Here is a 16,750-nt window from a genome sequence, read left to right on the forward strand (position 1 = left end):
AGCTTTAAATTACGCCTGGGGTATTTATTAAATATTTGTATGCGTAATTAATAAAAGTTGTAATTTATTGAACCATACTTAAGACAGTCGAATAGGACACTTTTTAGATTTGGCTCAAAAATGTAAAGACAAAGCAGTTTTTATAACAACAGGTCCATTTAAGACATTTTAAATGCATTTTGTTTTTATCTTGTGACAATGAAACTGCCATGTCAACAAACCACAAATAAAATAAAACAAAAACGTTGGCTACGATGGAATATAATATCGCAACAAGATATAGGCTAGCTATACATAATAAATAACTATTCTCTTGGAACTCAAATTCCCACAATGCCTGGTTGCCACGTGCGCGTGTCATGTCAGCAAACCGGACTAAACGTCACATTCCTGCATTCTCATCCCTGCGAGAGTGTGTGTGTGCGTGAGAGAGAGAGAGGGACGCAGGCTAATCTCTCCTTCAGGACACCTCTCTGTCCACGGGAAGCACTCATGACCGGGCGGAATTAACCCCGGAGGACATCCGGCGATCCCCGCAGGCCCGATCGCAGATCTGCGGTGAGTGTTTGCGTGTGTTTGGGCGCAGATCTGAAGGTCTCGCCGGTTTGGGGTGTTTACTGTGGCGTATCCAGCGCAGACTGTAGTAACCGCGCGCGGCCGGATGGACCGTCTGTGATACATTGGAACACTTCACACTCTTTGTGATCCGCAACTTTAGTGTGTTGTTGTTGACGCTGTGTCGGTTTGATCTGGCGGCTGCGGTGCTGCGATCACGCACAGATGACACACGTCTGATTGAAGCTGTTCACGGCTCGCATTCTTTTGATCAGTGTGTGTGTGTGTGTGTGTGTGTGTGTGTTTATTGTGGCTCGTTTGAAAGTCTCAAGTCATAATAGGAGCCAGTCTAAAGGCACACATGTAATTTTAGCTGGAGAATAAACTGCCAGACGTGTTCGTGTTCGTGATTAGCTGATCTGTTGGTGTTATGGGGCGGTCTATTTAAATCTTAGCATGATCATGAGATTGTTGTGTTCCTGCTGACCGGTTAGACACAGTATTACCGGTTTGATATCGTATCGATCTCCGGTGGTTGCATCAGATGCGGGCAGGGCCACAAACACGCATATGGATGATCTGCTGCTGCTTCAGCCTCGTCCTCATCAGTGACACGCAGCTGGGCTGCACTTACACTCGCGACTGCTGTCTGTCTGTCTCTATCTATCTATCTGTCTCTATCTATCTATCTATCTATCTATCTATCTATCTATCTATCTATCTATCTATCTATCTATCTATCTATCTATCTCTGCTAGTTATGTCCTTGTTAATGATTAGACTGCAACAAATATGCATTACCATAATATATGCATTATCTTAATTCATATTTTATAATTATTTGCCATTGCATTTGCACTCTAAATAATGAATTTGAAAATGGACAAACCCAGCAATTGGGTTGTTTTAACTCAGTGAGTGGGTTAAATGTTTGCCCAACCTGCTTAATATGTACCCAAATGTATGTTGGAAATGAACATGTATTATTGAATAATAATTAAACAATATAAACATATTACGTTGCTTATTAATAAATGTTCACCTTTTGATTATTATTGTTGCCTCTAGTAGTTATTGTTTTATTTCCAACTTATTTTGGGGTTAATTTAATAAGCTGTATATTAAGTAAAAAAAAAAATAGTTTAACCCAATCGCTGGGTTTGTCCATCTTTAACCTGACTTGGGTTGTTTTTAACCAAACCTTTTTTTCTTTCTTTTTTTAGAGTGTATACTAATTTGTTTTGCGGTTTTATTTTCAGTTTTGGACTGTCTAACATAAGCTTTATAAAGATATTATGGGTTTCTCGCTTGAGTATAAATAAGTGACTGTTATGTAATATTAAGCATATTTCATGCAAATAATATAACTAAAGTAAGTTATTATTATATATTATATTATAGTCATTCAGTCTCTGGCTAGTGATTTGTCACATCCTGGATTCTGGCTGATTCAGCATATGAAGTCTAGTCTTGATTATTGTTCTGAATAAATGCTCTTTAATCATGTGGGTATTTGGTGCATTGTAATATAGTTATGTAGAAATAGATTTAAAGGGACAGTTCACCTAAAAATGAACATTCTGACATTTACTCACCCTCATGTTTTTGTATGAATTTCTTTCTTCTGCTGAACACAAAAGAAGATATAATGAAGAAGATGGTGAACTAAACAGACTATGGAAGTCAATAGGGTCCATAAACTGTTTGGTGACCGACATTCTTCAAAATATAATTTGTGTTTGGCAGAATACAAATATTCATACAAGTTTGGAACAACATGAGGGTGAATAAGTGGTGGGAGAATTTTCATTTTTGGGTGAACTGTCCCTTTAAGCACGTGTTGTAAATGCAGTCAGTGTTAAATATTTCGGGGGAAACATTTGAAGAGTTATGTGCAGTCTTACGAATCACTCAGAGTTTCTCAGTACATGGAGGTATGTGTGTGTCCAGAGACAGAGAGAGAAAGACAGGTCTACACAGGCACATGTCAGTCTGAGAGCATCATATACTGTAGAGCGGTTTACACATCATTAAAACTGATAAACAAGTCAGTAAGTTAAACTCTAGATTAGCATAAGAATGACAGCTGAATGTATTTGAGTGCAAGTGCATTAACTGAGAAGCTCAAGATTAGTGTAAGGGGAGAGATTATACAGTTTGTATGGTATAACAACCATTACGTCTTTGGAGAGTCCACAGAATGTGTGTGTGTGTGTGTGTGTGTGTGTGTGTGTGTGTGTGTGTGTGTGTGTGTGTGTGTGTGTGTGTGTGTGTGTGTGTGTGTGTGTGTGTGTGTGTGTGTGTGTGTGTGTGTGTGTGTGTGTGTGTGTGTGTGTGTGTGTGTGTGTGTGTGTGTGTGTGTGTGTGTGGACTGACAGATCTGATTAGGGATCTTGAATGATCCACAAATACAATGAATCTGATATGAATAAAATAAAGTGAGCTGTATATTTATTGTCTCGCAGGAAGAAACGCGTGCTATTTTTGCAGAAAATGTGGTAAGTGTTGTAATATAGAGAGAGAGAGAGAGAGAGAGAGATTTGTCAGATTATGGTTGTTTCTCTGGCTCATGTTTCATGCCTCATGCTCTGAAATGTCAATCATTTCTCTGGATTGTTAACAAACTTTCTAAGCATTTGTCTCTTAACCTTTATTAAAACAGACATTTAGAGATCTTTTAAGCTCTCCAGTATTTAGGTTTGCTATTGTTTGTACCCTAAGAAATGTTGATAGATGATAATAATAAGTCATGAAGGGGGATGATGTATAGTATACACTATCATCATGATAGACAACATTCACCTTGTTGTATAAAACCTATTCCTTGACAAAAAGGGCTTTGTTTGTTGCACAGAACTGTGCTGATAGGGCTGTTTTCAGCCGCCCACCACTGATTAACCAATCCCTGCTAGTGCTACCCTCATCATGAACTAAGATTCTGATTGGCTCAGTCTGACACTGTCTGTTCTTTTCACTGGCCATCTGTGGTGCTGTGTGAGATGGAATGTGTGTGGAATGGGTTCACTTCCTGGTTTTTCAGCCAATCAGAACTGCCGGATCTCATCACATTCCATTGGGATTCAGATCACGAGTGTGAGAGAGCAGTAGAGACATTGCTGTGTGTGTGTTTGTGTGTTGATTCCTGAAATTGAGTTTTGTGGTAGTTAGTTATAAGACTGGTCGTTTTATGTCTTGCATGTTCAGCATATTGTCATATTATAGTGCTTGTTTTACAGAAAGGCCATTTTAAACTGCAGAAATGGGTATTATACTGAATGTCCTGCCTTATGGGAAGATTTTGCCTATCGACCTGATTGATAAATGTTAAACTGCTGTTCGTCAATCTAGCTTATTGTTCATGAGTCATTTGAAATGCATACGACTTCACTGACCGCTGTAACCTTGAGAGGAGAAATGAATGCATTTGATGCTGCATTGTCGTGGAGGATGATGTTCATTGTAGGTTATGTAGTACGGAGAGCTTTGCATTATCTGGTTTAAAAAGCTTTTGTTTGGAGCTTCATTGGCGTTGTTGATTGATTGTACATTGAGGTCTGTTTGGTTGTACTCTGAATGTTTAAAGACTAGATTAGTTTAGCTGATGTCTGAAGACTGTCGAGTTCTGTTGGGTGTATTTTATCTGAAGATCTGTTTGGTTGTAGTTCAACTTCTTTAGAAAATGATGAGTTTAGTTAAACAAAAGTTTTAAGTTATTTTGGTACTATATAGGCAGATCATTATTAGATGATTAAATTGTTAAATAATGCGATATTCGATATGCAATATGATATTCCTATTAGTGTGTAAAATCTATTTAAAAAATACATTTTTTAAAATGTTAAAAACTGAGAATGTGCTTCACATTCTTTCTGGGAAAAGAAAGCATTGCTACAACTTCTGAAAGTGACCAGCAGCATTTTAGCAAAAATGTATGTCATAAATCTGACAATATAATTTTAACATCAATGTAAACAAACACAAAATAATTAATGGCAATATTTAAATATCAAAAACTCTTTGCTTGACTTGGTAATATATAGTAATGTCAACTAGGGTTGAACGATATATCGTTATCGTATCTGTATCTAGATATGAACTTTCAAGATATTACTATCGAAAAAAGCAACTATATAGACGATATGAATGTAAATGTAAAAAAACCTCTTTCCTCCTCTATTTCTCCTTTCTTCTTCCCTTTTCTGTTTTTTTGCTACTCTGAGCGGTATACAAATCTTGGTATTTGGGGCACTTTTTGTGTTTCTTTGCCCCTTCTTGACGGATCGCTTCCTGTTCTCCTGAGTTGTAAGTCGCTTTGGATAAAAGCGTCTGCTAAATGCATAAATGTAAATGATATAGATTTCCCCTCTCCACGCTCGCCCTGCATACAACTCTGGCATTCACAACAAACATCAGTTTTACGAGTGCCCTTGAATACACCGCTAAAGCCAGTGCACACACACTACCAGGACGTGGGGGACCTTTTTTATTCAGAATATTCACAAATGTGTTAGCTATCAGAAACATCTGATATTCCGATTGTCACATGCATGCATGCATACATGAGTGGAAGTATATTGTTGTTTAAACCCCTCTATAGCGATCGCGTTAGTTGAGCTGTATGGGCGCTGCCTTGTTAGTTTGTGCCGCAGACCCAGTTCAGAGAATCGGATCTGCTGGATTTACAACCTCTATGATTACAACACGTGAATTCATCCATTTTTTTCCGAAATACTTAAAAGTAAGCGGCTGGTGAACTGGGAATAGAATAGAGTAAACATTGAAGTTACACAATGTGTATCTGATATGAATAAAACGTGTTGAATAATAATGGAAATGATTATTATTACCTCTTCCATAGACATCAGTGAGTATTTTACAAACTCTAAATGTATTGTTTTTTTAGTACTTATGTGAATTTACAGTCTTGTTCAAAATAATAGCAGTACAATGTGACTAACCAGAATAATCAAGGTTTTTAGTATATTTTTTATTGCTGCGTGGCAAACAAGTTACCAGTAGGTTCAGTAGATTGTCAGAAAACAAATGAGACCCAGCATTCATGATATGCACGCTCTTAAGGCTGTGCAATTGGGCAATTAGTTGAAAGGGGTGTGTTCAAAAAAATAGCAGTGTCTACCTTTGACTGTACAAACTCAAAACTATTTTGTACAAACATTTTTTTTTCTGGGATTTAGCAATCCTGTGAATCACTAAACTAATATTTAGTTGTATGACCACAGTTTTTTAAAACTGCTTGACATCTGTGTGGCATGGAGTCAACCAACTTGTGGCACCTCTCAGCTGTTATTCCCCTCCATGATTCTTTAACAACATTCCACAATTCATTCACATTTCTTGGTTTTGCTTCAGAAACAGCATTTTTGATATCACCCCACAAGTTCTCAATTGGATTAAGGTCTGGAGATTGGGCTGGCCACTCCATAACATTAATTTTGTTGGTTTGGAACCAAGACTTTGCCCGTTTACTAGTGTGTTTTGGGTCATTGTCTTGTTGAAACAACCGTTTCAAGGGCATGTCCTCTTCAGCATAGGGCAACATGACCTCTTCAAGTATTTTAACATATGCAAACTGATCCATGATCCCTGGTATGCAATAAATAGGCCCAACACCATAGTAGGAGAAACATGCCCATATCATGATGCTTGCACCTCCATGCTTCACTGTCTTCACTGTGTACTGTGGCTTGAATTCAGAGTTTGGGGGTCGTCTCACAAAGTGCCTGTGGCCCTTGGACCCAAAAAGAACAATTTTACTCTCATCAGTCCACAAAATGTTCCTCCATTTCTCTTTAGGCCAGTTGATGTGTTCTTTGGCAAATTGTAACCTCTTCTGCACATGCCTTTTTTTTAACAGAGGGACTTTGCGGGGGATTCTTGAAAATAGATTAGCTTCACACAGACGTCTTCTAACTGTCACAGTACTTACAGGTAACTCCAGACTGTCTTTGATCATCCTGGAGGTGATCATTGGCTGAGCCTTTGCCATTCTGGTTATTCTTCTATCCATTTTGATGGTTGTCTTCCGTTTTCTTCCACGTCTCTCTCTGGTTTTGCTCTCCATTTTAAGGCATTGGAGATCATTTTAGCTGAACAGCCTATCATTTTTTGCACCTCTTTATAGGTTTTCCCCTCTCTAATCAACTTTTTAATCAAAGTACGCTGTTCTTCTGAACAATGTCTTGAACGACTCATTTTCCTCAGCTTTCAAATGCATGTTCAACAAGTGTTGTCTTCATCCTTAAATAGGGGCCACCTGATTCACACCTGTTTCTTCACAAAATTGATGACCTCAGTGATTGAATGCCACACTGCTATTTTTTTGAACACACCCCTTTCAACTAATTGCCCAATTGCACAGCCTTAAGAGCGTGCATATCATGAATGCTGGGTCTCATTTGTTTTCTGAGAATCTACTGAACCTACTGGTAACTTGTTTGCCACTTAGTAATAAAAAATATACTAAAAACCTTGATTATTCTGGTGAGTCACATTGTACTGCTATTATTTTGAACAAGACTGTATGTTTGAAACCTAAAATAAACAGTATGTGGTTGAAAACACTGAAAAGTTGTGATATATGACAGCTCTGAGCGCTCCTGTCTCTGGCTAAATTCAACATTTGAATTTACAAATGTGTGATCGCACGTGCGAAAGGCTTAAAAACAATACATTTTCTGACACAAATTTTTTGAAATGTAGGCTAAAATCTTTTTATTTTCTGAGAAATGCTTGGTTTTTACTGAACACGTTGAGATATTAAATTTTGTCCATATCATTCAGCCTTAATATCGACCTAAAACTTAACATTAAGAACATCCAGGTTAACAAAGACTCCTGAACTAGGGATGGATTATTTTTATTTTTATTTATCTTTGTTTAAAAAAAAAAAAGAACTAAAAACAGAAGTCTTCAGATTGATTTAGACTGATACAAAATAAAGCTACAAAGGTTATTCAGCCAAGAGCACTGAGTACTTTTCTCTAGTTGTTTGACAGACAGTGGCAGGTTTGCTATATTAGTCGCCTGTCACTTTAAGAGCTAATGTACGGATCCTATTGACACGCATTTGGTTGATATCGTTCACTTAAAGCGTAATCGACTGTGTTTACATGAACACTCAAGACAGCCGTTGTGACATAACTGTGTGTGTATATTCACACTGTTGAAGTAGCCTATTAAAATCTTTCAGATATTGCGTGCCGTTGCGATAATTTCGATATATTGCACAGCCCTAATCATTATATCAGCTAGGCCAATTAATCATCAAGATGTGAGATACAGTGGCATTCAATAGGCCTCAGAAACTCTGACCTCTAGATATGAGCATAGACATTCAACAAAATCATAATTGGTTGTGTGTGTAAAACATCAAGCTGGTGTGTTGATTTCATCTTGGGATGTTTTGAGTTAAAAGGCCATCACATGTTGTAGAATTAGACTGTACAGTGGCTAGATGTTGTAGTGTGAGTGGAAGTTTGGTATTGTTCAGGAACAGAACAATAGATCTATTGTTTTTCTGGTGAGCTTCAGTTGCACCAGTATTGTTTCCACCAATAAATCCCTTTCCCGAGGATTCCTAAACCTCTGTTCTTAGCTTTCTGAAACCTAAAAGTATACCACAATTTAATTATACTCAACAACAACAAAAAAAGTAGGAAAACGATATAAAAAGTAGAGTTACACTTTATTTTAAGGTGACGTTGTTTGTACAATATTAATTAACTCTATGTACTTACTATAGAGTTACGCTTAGGTTTAGGGTTAGTTACTTGCAATTATGCATAATTTACTGTTATTGAGAATGAGGACATACTTCATGGTAGCTTGCTGTCACGTGACAAATTGGCGGTGTTTGGGCCCGTCCACCATTTTGGGATCCGACGCTATCGGTTGCCAGGGGCAACACTGTAACAGCGATACAGAGATCGGAGCAGGAAAGATGGCTCGAGGAAGTATCACGTCGTTTAAACGGAGAAATTTTAAAATGGAAAATAAAAAGAAATGGACTACAGGGAGAAATTGCTACCAGCGCCAGGCAGAGGTATTTAGAGGAGCTGGATGATATCAAAAACTTCAGTCCATACGAGCTGCCTGCAGCAGAATGGAACAGAGACCTAACGTTAGACACTTTAACTTACTACCTTGCACGTTCCTGAAATGTTTCTATATATTTTTGTGCATTCTGAATAATAAATAAATATATCTCCCCTAGTGTTGTCACAATACCAAAATTATGACTTCGATACGATACCAGACTAAAATATCTAAATACTACTAATCTAGATACTAAATCGATACCACAGTAAAAAAAAAAATAAAAAAAAATATATATATATATATATATATATATATATATATACGATATGATACGATGCTTAATATGACAACAGAACTTATTATTATTCATGTTATTTTTTACTAAAAATTAATGTGGCCAACATGTTCCTTAGGGTTGGGCATTATTTTGATTTGAACAATTATTGATCAATTGATCAATTACTATTAAAATTATCTCACAATTTTTTGCCATCTCAATGTATTTTTTACAATGGGGTAATTGTGTTGCAATAGCTTACACACAGCACAAGAAAGCTTGATTTCGAATGGTAAATTGAATTTAAAAAGACGACTAAACAGTAATAAAATAAGAACAAATAAACAGATTACAAACAATAGCACAAATAAATGCAATAGAGTAGAAGATACAAATTAAATAGACTGCTTTATTTTTTCAGGTAGGTCTAACATTCAGATAACTAACTGAATAAAAAAAATGCATAGTTATTACATTTAAAACAACATTGAATAATGTTCTTTGTAAAAAAAATCAACTATTAAAGTTACACAAGTTGATCAGTCAAGACAAGAGCAGTTGATCGTTTGTCTTTTTGTAGTTTGAATAACAAATGACTGCGGTCCCTTTAAGACTAACGGACGCATGGATCCTGAACACTGTTCCTGTTAACGTTACTCGTTCTTCCTGAACTGTTTGCGACTGTGTTTACGTTAATACTCTTCCAGATGTGCACTGATAATTCTTTGAGTGTATTTGACCGATAATAAGCTGGAAAAAAGCTAATGTTTGCACTTGTATCATGTCAGAGGCGGCTTTATTACGGTACGCTATGTATGTGTGCGCTTCAGATGTGAGCACGAAATCTGCGGGGATTAGTAGAATTAATTTATGTGCAATCCCGCGCGAAATTCAGACCGATCACACACTAACACTAACACACTGTCATGAGGAAAAAGTCCAGCAGAACGTACGCGCGTTCGCCGTGCTCAGAGGTTAACCGGGCTGAGTGAGAGTATGCCGGTGTGTGTCAACTCGCTTTCGGTCGGAGAGGAGAGCGCAGCTGATATCGATACTGTAAAAACTGAGAATCGTATAATTTCAGATATTCCAGTATCGATATATGTCGAAATATCGATATTTTTGACAACACTAATCTCCCCACTATCCTGCAACAGTCTAGTGCTCTCATTAACAGTGTTTTTCTCATACTGATCATATTTTATACCTGATAAAGTTTACATTTCTAAATGAATTTAACTAATAAAAAGGAACGCTTGTGTGCGCTGGTGCTTTTAGTCCAGTCTTAACCCCTTAAGTGTCACCCCCCCCTTTTGAAAATATACATGAAAATTCACTATCCAAACTTAAATGGTTGCAATTCAAGAATACTTTGGAATATAGACAGAAGTTTGGTCTCATTTTAAAGAAGAGAGTCAGCAGAGTATTGCTCAAGTGAAATCAACACTTTTTTTCAAAAAAATTAAAGTATAAAAAAGTTATGGAAGTTTAAATGTACTGTAAATCAAATATACTGTACTAGATATTTAATATAAATATATATGCTACAAAATAATGTGTACTCTAAAATGACTATCAAATCAAAGCCATATGTCTAATCAATTTGTGTTCCAAATTTGAAGTTGATATCACAAAAATTGAAGTTCCCATGAGGTTTTGTTTAGGCGTTGTACCACAAATAGCCACCGGGTGTCATTGAAATTCCATTGATATTTTTTAATGCAATTTCCTGTGTCAAATGTATATATTTTTGTGTAAATATCACAAAACAGTTTGCAGATATAGAACAGTGAGTCTCAGACCTTTCCAGACGATATGCGTTTTGTCAAGATTTGAAAAGGTTTTTATTATAAAGTAGTTAAATAAATATGAAACATGATGACGCCACTTGGGGAGGAGCCCGCTGGAATAATTTAGAGCACGGTTTCCATGGTAACGCAAGTTTCGATTTAAAAAACGGTTTTCACAGGATGAATCTTGAGTTCTTAAGCTTTCGAATGATATATAGTTTGTCAACATTAGTTCAGGATAAATATAAGATATAATTGTTTTAAATATGATTTATTTAATACAAATAAATAAAGGATCATGCTCTTCATGTCAACACACTCCAGCATCGCGGTCACTAGTCAGATGACTGACACCCTGTGGTGAAATAAGGGCGTATGTTTACCAGCAGCTGCTTTCTCAGATCGGCTGGGGTGGATTAAGACTTCATGTTCCATTGAGTTCGGAAAATTATGTACATGGTAATCATCAGAATATCTCTTCTCCAGTCTCTGTCCGAATCCAATAGCTGGTGGACCATCCTCCCAGAATGGCGGAAGGGGGCGGGGCGCCGTGTCGTGACGACATCTCCTCATTCTCAATTACCAGAGCTTCAGACTAACAGTTTTTTTTACTAGGAGCACTGCAGTCTCTTACTGAGAATTTGTAGGAGCACAAGCACAAAATTTAGGGGCACACTTTAAATCAACCTGCAACAGATATCCCCCATTTTGACTGCATTACTGATAAATGCTGTGGTAATAAATAGACTTAACACACAGAAACTACAATGTGCAGTTTTATTCTGAGTTCACAGTGCGCCAGAGTCCAGACTAACATTTGAGGGCAGGCTGACAATATAGCATTGAACTTTATTTGTGTTGATAAAATTAACTTTAATCATCATTCATGTCTTCATATTTATTCAAAAGCAAAACAAGTGAAATGAAGTGGAAATGGCCAATAAATGCCATGCCACCTACTAGTTACTGTACAATGGAAATTTATTTTGAGTTTTTTTACATCTTGAAACTTTTCAGTTTTATGAATGGGGACAATCTTTGAAGCATAAACAAATAATGTTTTGGTTATCACATTATATGATAATTGTAGTGTTTTAAAGTGCTGGAAAAAGATGTGCAGTAGTTACTTGTTAGCGTTTGACTGGTTCTGCCACAATACCGTGGTTACAGTTAGTGCTACTACATTAAAGCAGTGGTGAATGTTGTGGTTTCCACATCAGCGCTGTGTGATCTGATATCTATTGTTCAGCACAGAGAACCAATCTGAATGCTTCTCACTAGACTTCTCGCCAGCAGCGATTTATTCACTGGATCTCCCAGTGCTGTGAAGTAATCCTGTAGCACGATCGAGAACGGCCCACGACTTGCGAGTTGCTGTATTATTGGGCCGAACTGATAAACGGTCCGCGAAGCACAAATGAGTAGCGCAGTTTCTGCTTTCATTACATGTACCTGTAATGTGTAGTAAACCTGTAGTAATGTGGAACCACGTCACCTTAAAATTAAGTGTTACTGTAAAGTATTTGAGCAGCACTGTAACAAATGTATTTGTTATTAGTTACATTCCACATCTTGTTGACATTTGACAAACAGCCAGTTTATAAGCACTTCTCTGATTACAAGTATGGAAAGATGGTTTGTGTTTCGATCCTAAATGCATGTTATTAGCGTCTCAAACGCATGTGCAGATGCAGAGATGAAGTTCATGTGGATCAGCATTTACTATGAACCGAACCACTAAAAACACTGGATCATGAGATGACCACTGAACACTGTTCTACTCTGAATCACACAGTGCGTATATTTATTTCTATCGCAGTCTTAGCGTTTTAATGGCAATTTCAGTTTTATTTTGATTAATTGTGCATCCCTGCCTACTACCGAAATTACCATTGCACTACAGGTCATGTGGTTGGTTATGTAGGCCAGAAGGGCAGACAAAGTGTGTGTGTGTGTGTGTGTGTGTGTGTGTGTGTGTGTGTGTGTGTGTGTGTGTGTGTGTGTGTGTGTGTGTGTTTTCCAACAGCTTTTGAACAAATCAGGTCATTGATCAGACATAATTGATCTGTATGTGTGTGATGATAACTTGATAACAGTATGTAGCCACACACATACTCTCACAGACATGCACACACACACACACACACACACACACACACACACACACACTCACACAGACACAAACACACATACTCTCTCACACACACATACATACTTGCACAAACCACTAACATTCTCTCACACACTAATACTCACTCACACACACACTCACTCACACACGCACACACACACACACACACACACACACACACACACACACACACACACACACATATATGTTTGTATGTTTGTTTTTGTGACATATGGGGACATTCCATATAGGCGTAATGGTTTTTCTATCCCCTTACACTGCCCCTGCCTCTAAACCTCTAAACCTACCCATCACACACACACAAACACACACATACACACACACATTGTCCCTAAACCTCCCCATCACACACACACAAACACACACACACACACACACACACACACACACACACACACACACACACACATTGTCCCTAAACCTACCCATCACAGGAAACATTCTGCATTTTTACGTTCTCAAAAAACCTCCTCCTGTATGATTTATAAGCATTTTGAAAAGTGGGGACATGGGTAATGTCCTCATATTTCACCCTCTCCTGTAATACCTGTGTCATACCCATGTCGTTATACGCATTGTGTCCTCATATGTCGCAAAAAAACATGCCCACACACACACAGAGGGCCTGCCGACTGACATCCTGTTGTCAGCGTTACACTGATGTGACTGAAAGGTGTCGTCTTGACATCCAGCTGACATCATCATGGCTGTCAATCACACGTCTATCCTTTGTGTTGTCAGGCTTTCTAGAACACACACTCGGACTCAAAACGACCCCAAACTTGCAAGACAAGCAGTTTAAATAGTCTTTTGTGAAAATGCTGATCGGTTGCTAGTTGATGAGTTTGGGTTAAATCTTTAGATTAAAGTGAATTGTGTGATGTTAAAATGCTTCCTCATATTCCATTAAGAAATAAACCTGTCTGGAAAAAATCATCAGTTTATTCTGTTTTGGGACCCACTTTATATTAGGTGGCCTTAACTACATGTACTAACATTTTAATTAATCATTTGAATACAATGCATTCAGTTAGTTTTTATATTATATTAATTATATTATATTATATTATATTATATTATATTATATTATATTATAGGCTGTCAACAAAAAAACTGATATAGAAAATATTGGAAAATCATAAGAAATAAACAAAGACTTAAGTTTGATGGTTTAATGCTGCCTGTCGCCAATAAAAACAATCTCAGTGTAACTGCTTAATTTTTTTTCATATAATATTATTATTATTATTATTACAAAATTGACATCAATTATTACATAAAGAACAATCCGATGCATGTGTCACAGTGTTTGGAGCCAGGGCTAATTCGCAACACCTGTCCCTAGATGGATATCAGTTATTTAATCATTTTTTGATAATCATTTTACTTGTAAAAAAATAACTATGGCTAGTATCTTCGTTACAAAATCCTCTGAAATCAGAATGCTTTGTCCTTCTGTTAAATATTGTCAACTCAGATCCAGAGAAAATCACATTTCACACGCATTCCTCAAGTGTTTGTGAGAGTTACATGGCAAACAGGATAAGATTGTGTTGACTTTGCTGATGAGATTGATTGTTTGGGTTGAAATGCTTCAGGTTTCATGTTGTCTGCAGCAGATCCTGATATCCATCACGGTTAAGAAGAATATGAAGATATTAAGCAAACAACAGCACCTCGGTGTCATAATCCCTGTGTCACCATGAGGAGGAGGCGGCTGAACTCAGTTAGTGAGCAGTTAATCATGTAGCACAAAAACTGATATGATGTCAGACTGACATTAAAGCCAGAGTGAACAATGCATATTCAGTGTGACTATTGAGCTCTCCTTACTAGCTGTAACTAATACAATCAACATTATCTGAAATATGGCATTTTCTATTCCGATTACCTTTAGCACTTACACTTTTCAAAAGATTGAGGTTGGTATTTGGTGAGATTTTTTGTATTTTGTAATGTATTTGAAAAAAAAGTCTCTTCTGCTTACCATACCGTAAGAAAAATACAGTAAAAACTAATATTGTGACATATTATTGCAAGTCGAAATAACTGTTTTTTTATGTGAACATATGTTAAAATGTAATTTCTGTCACTTTTGATAATTTAATGTGTCCTAAGTCATTTAATGCGTTTCTGAATAGTAACAGAAATAAAAAATACAGTAAAAAACGAATATTGTGACATATTATTGCAAGTCGAAGTTGCAAGTATTTCTGAATAGTAATAGAAATAGTCAGAAGAAAAACATATTGGCCCTCATTTATCAATCTTGCGTAGAAACGGGCGTATATGTTGGCGTAAGATTATGCTTACACTCCTCTCACCGCCTGATTTATGAAACTGTGCGCACCTCTGCAGACCAGGTGTACGCAATACTTGCCCTTGATAAATCCCGCGGCTGAAAACGATCGTCATTAGAATAACACGCCCCTATATATTCAAGTCTCCGCCTCTCCCACGCCCTCATTTTACACCATGGACACACGGAAGACGGCAAAGAAGCGAAACTTCTCCGACGTGGAGATCGGGCGCGCTCAATCATCTCACTAGTCCACTAGTCAGGGCACTGATTAGGACATAAGTCAACGGGCTGACTCCCTGATCAGTGCCCTGACTACTGAACTAGTGAGATGATTGAGACGCGCCCATCGAGACCATCACCAGGGAAGTGGAAAAAAACCCGAAATTGTTTTATTTGGGAGTTTAAAGAGTGGGATTAAAGGCACCCACAAAAACAAAATATGGACACAAATTACGAGTAGCTACTGTTAGTGTGGGGGTTGAGAAGCGCACTCCAGCAGTTAGCTGTTTGGATGATAAATTACCATCACTGCATTATTTTACAGCACGTTTTGAAAAAAATAGCATTTAATTTCGTATCACGGCACATGTATTGGGGTGTGCAATAGTGATGATGATGTGGAGTAGGATTCATTCACATTAATAATTACATGACAATTTGTAAGATTCTTCTTCTTATTATTATGATTATTATTCTTAATGACGCTTGTTATTTAGAAGAAGAGTGTCGTTTTTATTGATTTTATTACTATTATTATTTAAAAGAAGAAGGTCATTTTTATTATTTTGTCAGTCTGAATTATTTTAGTCCCAGTCCGTGCGCAGCTGCTGAGCCAGGCGGGCCTGAACCGTCAGATAAAGCGCACAGGCTCGCGACTGGAGGAATACATATGCCTACAAATCAAACGCTTTGGTAAAGTCACACAAATTAAACATTGACGTTCATGTTGCACAAAAATAAACACTGAATGTTGTCGTTGTGGTTTTTAACAGTGGGTCATATAGCATATCTTGTCAGTGCGTTTTGTGGTGTTAGGAATTGTTTTTCTGCGCATTTTCACACTAACTCAAACGTGCGTACACCACCTCCTGAGCTGGCGTAGGATTTGAGCGTGCCGTACGCCAACGTCCATATTGATAAATCTCAAAGTCACCGTGGGTTTGGGTGTACGCAAGGTGTACGCTGGAAATTTGGTGTACGCACTTTTGATAAATGAGGGCCATTGAGCCCAAATTTTGATTGATGTATATGTATGTTTATAACCCGAATAAGTTGGCAGAACTCAAAAAATGGTGGTAATCAGCAATATGGTATATTTAACATTATATCTGTTCTCTTAACAGCTCATGCTCCACTCGTCACATGATGGTAACTCTACAAAAACCCAACATAACAGAAACTCTTCTTAATTAGCTCAGCTAAAAACTAAACACGACTAAATCTCCCAATTCACATTCATCTTGCAGACAATTACATAAAGAACCCCGCCCTCTCGAGTGTCATGGCAAAGTATGTTGGGAAATAAAAAAACACAGCCCAGTTTCAGTTAAATTTAAGTTAAATTATAAGAAACCAGTTTGTAAAACTCAAACCAATGAAACGATTCGGATTTACTT

At 37.3% G+C, this 16,750-nt stretch overlaps 1 protein-coding gene across 2 annotated transcripts in view; it reads left to right on the forward strand.

Annotated features, from left to right (window-relative positions):
• Positions 1 to 389: 389 nt before the first annotated feature.
• ctif (CBP80/20-dependent translation initiation factor) overlaps positions 390 to 16,750 on the forward strand; it is a 117,748-nt gene continuing 101,387 nt past the window's right edge. For both annotated transcript variants that reach the window (XM_067423715.1, XM_067423716.1), the window contains exon 1: positions 390 to 558. The gene's annotated coding sequence lies outside the window, so the exon portion shown is untranslated. The remainder of the gene's footprint in view (positions 559 to 16,750) is intronic.

The sequence above is a fragment of the Pseudorasbora parva genome, chromosome 18 (genome assembly GCF_024679245.1).
Source record: "Pseudorasbora parva isolate DD20220531a chromosome 18, ASM2467924v1, whole genome shotgun sequence".
Classification (NCBI taxonomy): domain Eukaryota; kingdom Metazoa; phylum Chordata; class Actinopteri; order Cypriniformes; family Gobionidae; genus Pseudorasbora; species Pseudorasbora parva.